The 5,718-nt window shown below is 40.2% G+C and overlaps 1 long non-coding RNA gene across 1 annotated transcript; it reads right to left on the bottom strand.

Moving 5' to 3' along the window:
- Nucleotides 1-246: 246 nt before the first annotated feature.
- Nucleotides 247-4,229, bottom strand: LOC123041981 (uncharacterized). The gene is made up of 2 exons (XR_006418688.1): nt 3,994-4,229; nt 247-300 (listed from the first exon to the last, which is right to left on the bottom strand). It is a non-coding gene; the product is annotated as an uncharacterized lncRNA (long non-coding RNA).
- Nucleotides 4,230-5,718: the final 1,489 nt, after the last annotated feature.

Raw genomic sequence — 5,718 nt, 5'->3', positions numbered from 1 at the left:
GCTTTGCAATAGTAGTACTGACATAATACAAATAAACACAACCATTTTACATGCATAATAATTTATTATGCAATTCAGCAAGACCTATGGTCTATCATGTATTTTTGCTGTGAAGCCTAGGGCATAAAATGCAAATAACTATAATTTTATGGTTAAATTGATGGAACTGGTGGATAAACTGCAAAGTCCAATGAGCCTAACGGCTCAATGTGATTGTAGAGGCCCTCTCTGTTCTTTTTTTTTTCGTGCGGCCAAGTCGCTCTTGGTTACAAGCTTGCTGACGATATATTATAGCATTAGCTGAAAATGAAGAAGACACATTAAGATACAAGTGACAATATATTATAGCATTAGGTGAAAACGAAGAAGACAAATTAAGATAGCAACCATTCTCCATTTCCATTGCAATGTGCCCTCCCCCCCCCCCACCCCCCCCCCCCCCCCCCCCCCCCCCACCCCCCACACTCACACACACCACACACACACCACACAAAACAGACATAATCTAGAAGTTATCCTTCCATACAATTGATTACTTCCTCCGTCGGAAATACTTGTCCTCGAAATAGTTGTATCTAGACTTATTTTATAGATACATTGATTTTATCCATTTCTAAGACAAGTATTTCCGGACAGCGGGAGTACATGTTTTTTTTTCTGAACTGCTTCGTGTGGTAAAAATAAAAATCTTTACAGGTGCATCTCCCCATAGTGAGGTTTCCCTATCAAACAAAAATAAACACCAGCAACACATGATCGCTTTACACGTGCATCAGTCACTCCAGTGAAATTTCTGTAGCAAAAACCACAGGGCAAGTGAGCCGACAGAGAAAAAGCACGAGCGTTGCGAATCTGACTGATCCGGTACGGCACAACCTGTCCCGGGACGTACGAGCGTCCTTGGCCGTCCACGAGAACGGATTCGATCTTCTAGTGGAAAGCGAGACGGGAAGCGGACGCCCTTCGCCGCTCGCGGGAATCGAGTTCCTCCTCCGATGGGAACCATCGCGCGCTTGGCCGACCACTAGAAAGTGGAAACGCGACGGCTACCCTAGCCTACGAGTAGAGTGCGAGTGTACGACGCTGGCCAGTCCCGTTCCATCCGTGCGCAGCCGAGGGAGTGCAAAATCCGCCGGTCCTGCTGTGCCGTTCCGTCCCATTCCACGCTCGGTTCACAACGATGCGTCATTGTCATTGTGGTTCGTTGTAGATGATGCCTCCAACACAAGGCACCGTGTAGCTAGTGCGGCCCGGAGAAGAAGATAAAGATGGGCGCTGGTCGTGAGTTGTCGCTCTGTCATCGGTGACACTTTTGTCTACGCTCTGGGTCGCACGAAGAAAACCAAGGAAGAAAAGACCACCAACTACTGGCTTGGAGCGTGGACGGTAAGATAAACTACTGCCACCACGGTGCCACCGTCCGTGACTAGGCGTTGCACGTCTAACCGTGAACTTTTTTCTTGCAAAAAAAGGCTCAAGATTGCATACATGCATATTTGAAATCTTTTTAGTGTGCCCGCAAAAAAAGAATTCTTTTTAGTGGAGAAAACATTTCTAGTTCTTTTTCTAGAACTCCTTACCAGGTTCTTCGGCTGGACCTTTCTTTAAAAAAAACGGATTCAAGATTACACGCAAATAACTATTTGGCGCTTAACGCGCCCAGTACTAGAGGTATATATTGCTCACAGCGAGATGTAATATGTCTCCCTTACATAGGGGAGTTATTTTGGTCCGCCCAATACTGTAACTGAGCGCGTGTTTTATTTTCCTGTGCTTCTTATCGCATTTTCGCAGTTTTCTGTGTTCTTTTCCTTTTTTATTGAGTTTACTTTTTCTTTTTTCAATAATCGCTGTTCTTTCATTTTTATTTCAATTTTTTCAACTCATGTCTTTTTTGTATACATTTTTTTGAATATACGTTTAAAATACTTCAAAAACAAGATTAATATTTTACAATACATGTTCTGATGTCTACTTTTTCCATATGCATACATCTTTTTTTATATATGTTTGACATTTTTAAATATATGATTAAAATGTTCTAAATACGAGTTTTTAATACGTGTTAAACATTTCTTTACATCATATAAATATTTTATAAAATGTAACAACATTTCTTTGAAACGTGTGAACATTTTGTAAAATGTAACATACATTTTTAGATTGATACAGTTTTATAAATTACATGAACATTTTTTTAGATCTTATAACATTTTCTAGCATGTAATGTACATATTCAATGCTAATTTTTTTTATTAAATGTACATTTTTAGATTACATAAAGTTTTTCAAAAATTAAAAGTACATTTTTATGAAATCTCTGAACGTTTTTAAAATGTCACATACAGTTTCTTGAAAGGTACAAACATTTTCTAAAAGTTGAGATAAACATTGCCGCATTTTATACACAACATAGAATTTTCAAAATGTGCGATGAACACATCAATTTTTTTATTTTTTACATAATATGTGTATTTAATATTTTGAAAATTCTATACTCCTATATAGTTTGGGAATAACATTAGATACTGGTCGTTCATTTAAGATTACGTTGTACATTTTTGTAAATCTATTTTTATGTATATATTTAAGTATAAGATTAACATTTTTCAAATAGATTTTATTTGTTCATCAAATCCACGTTCAAACACTTTTTACATTGTACATACATTTTTAAAGATGTTCGAAACATTTGTTTCGAAACGCGTCAACACTTTCTAAAATTTGACATATATTTTCTGAACTTTACAGTTTTTCTACTTGCATGAACAATTATTTATAACATATAATTTTCATAAATGCCATGCACATTTTTTGAAACTCGTGAACATTTTTGAAATGTCACATACATTTTCTTGAAAGGTACAAACATTTACCAAAAGTCGAGGGAACATTTATTTATACTACAAAAACATTTTCTAAACACTATGGAAAATATTGTATTTTTTCTATTTTTTTTCTTTCCCAATTTTATTCTTTTATTTGTTTTTTTTCTGCTCATTGTGTAAGAGACGTTCATAGTCTTTTTCAGAAAAATTACCATGTATGTATATTATACAAAAGTTCATTGTGTACAAGCAATATATAAGAAGCTAGCATCACATGTAATCTCGAGATAAGGTAGATTGAAAAGGATTGGGAAACTAACCAAATAAAACCGAGCCAAATCTGAACTGACTCGGGCTCCTGGTGCACGTGACAGCAAACCTCCTTAAACACTGCCGCCACCGATCCTTCCCTTGGGCCTCCTCCGGCGCCAGATCTGCCCGCTGCCACAAGCACGTGCACTCCATGGAACAACCTCTCCTCCACAAAGCACAAGACGCTGCACGAGGGGGAGGCAATCGCTTGGAGGAGTTGGAGGGTTGGGGAACAAGACGATTTGGGAAACCTAGACCTAACCTAAACAAAGGACTCTTCTGATGTGTATGGAGTTGCGCATATAAGAGTGTAGAAAAGGTTGGATGTGTTTAATGCAATTAGCATAATAGTAACTGAAATGATGTGTCCGGACCAATCCGCTCACAACACGCGCCCCACAAAGTATACGGGTCGCAAAAGCTATTTCTTGCTTATCGCGAGAATGCATTATGGGGTGACTACATGAGGCGGTTCGAGGATCACAGCCCATGAGGCAGTTATTTTTCATTATTTTCACTCAAGCTTGCTTCGAGTGAGTTGGTCGGGTTTTTTCTGACCTGTTTGGTATGTGTTTTTTCATCTTCGTTCCATTTTTCCCTTTTCGGGCCTTTTGTTGTTGTATGTCACGTATTGTTTTTCTTTTCATTTACTTATTGTATTTTTCCTTTCCCCATTAATATTCTTTTTTTCGTTATTTTTTCTGCTCATCGTGTAGAAGATGTCCATAGTCCTTTTCAAAAAATTGCCATGTATATATTATACAAAGGTTCATTGTGTACAAGCACTATATAAGAAGGTTAGCTGACATGTAATCTCGAGATAAGGTACATTGAAAAGGATTAGGAAACTAACCAAGTAAAATCGACCCAAATCGGGCTCCTGGTGCACGTGACGGCAAACCTCCTTAAACACTGCCGCCGTAGATCCTCCCCTTGGGCCTCCTCCGGAACCGGATCTGCCCATTGCCGCAAGCACGCGCGCTCCACAGAACAACCTCTATTTCGCAGAGCATGGGACGCGGCGTGAGGGAGAGGCAATCGCTTGGAGGAGTTGGAGGGTGGGGGAACAAGACGATATGGGAAGCCTAGACCTAGCCTAAACAAAGGACCCTTCTGATGTGCGTGGAGTTGCACACATAAGAGTGTATAAAAAGCAGGATTTGTTTAACGCGATTCGCATAATAGTAACTGAAATGACGTGTCCGGGCCAATCCGCTCACAACACGCGCCCCGCAGAGTATATGGGTCGCAAAAGCTATTTCTCGCCTATAGCGAGAATGCATTATCGGGTGACTACATGAGGCGGTTCGTGGATCACAGCCCATGAGGCAGTTATTTTTCATTATTTTCACTCAAGCTTGCTTCGAGTGAGTTTGTCGGGTGTTTTCTGAACGGTTTGGTATGTGTTTTTATCTTCGTTCCCTTTTTCCCTTTTCGGGCCTTTTGTTATTGTATGTCACGTATTATTTTTCTTTTCGTTTCCTTATTGTATTTTTCCTTTTCTACCCGTTTATATTTTTTTCCTTATTTTTTCTGCTCATCGTGTAGAAGATGTTTATAGTCCTTTTCAAAAAATTGCCATGTATATATTATACAAAGGTTCATTGTGTACACGCACTATATAAGAAGGTTAGCTCACATGTAATCTTGAGATAAGGTAGATTGAAAAGGATTAGGAAACTAACCAAGTAAAACTGAGCCAAATTGAAACGGAATCGGGCTCCTGGTGCACGTGACGGCAAACCTCCTTAAACACCGCTGCCGCGGATCCTCCCCTTGGGCCTCCTCTGGAACGGGATCTGCCCGCTGCCGCAAGCACGAGCGCTCCACGGAACAACCTCTCTTCCCCGAAGCATGGGACGCGGCGTGAGGGAGGGGCAATCGCTTGGAGGAGTTGGAGGGTGGGGGAACAAGACGATATGGGGAACCTAGACCTGACCTAAACAAAGGACCCTTCTCATGTGCATGGAGTTGCGCGCATAAGAGTGTATAAAAGGCATAATGTGTTTAACGCGATTCGCATAATAGTAACTGAAATGACGTGTCCGGGCCAATCCGCTCACAAGACACCCGCCCATGGAGTATACGTGTCGCAAAAGCTATTTATCGCCTTCAGGGTGTGCATTTTGGCATGAACAAGAGCCGATTCATGGGTCGCGCAGCCCATGAGGTGGTTATTTTTCATTCTTTTCACGCAAGCTTGCTTCATGTGATGTGGTCAGGTGTTTTGTGTTCCGGTTTGGCACGTGTTTTTGTTTTCGTTCCCTTTTTCGCTTTATGTTGTTTTATGTTATGTATAGTTTTTCTTTTCATTTCCTAATTGCATTTTTCATGTTTTTATTGTGTTCTTTGTTCTTTTTTATGCTCATCGTATACAAAATGTGTATGGTCTTTCTCAAAAAAATTGCCATGTATCAGACGAAGGTTCATTGTGTGCAAGCAGTATATAAGAAGGTTAGATCACAGGTAATCTTGAGATAAGGTAGATTAAAAAGGATTAGGAAACAAACCAAATAAAATCGAGCCAAATCTGAACTGGATCGGGTTCCTGGTGCACGCGGCGGCAAACCTTCTTAAA

The sequence above is a fragment of the Triticum aestivum genome, chromosome 2B (genome assembly GCF_018294505.1).
Source record: "Triticum aestivum cultivar Chinese Spring chromosome 2B, IWGSC CS RefSeq v2.1, whole genome shotgun sequence".
NCBI classification, from domain to species: Eukaryota; Viridiplantae; Streptophyta; class Magnoliopsida; order Poales; family Poaceae; genus Triticum; species Triticum aestivum.
This window is presented reverse-complemented; position numbering and strand designations above follow the sequence as displayed.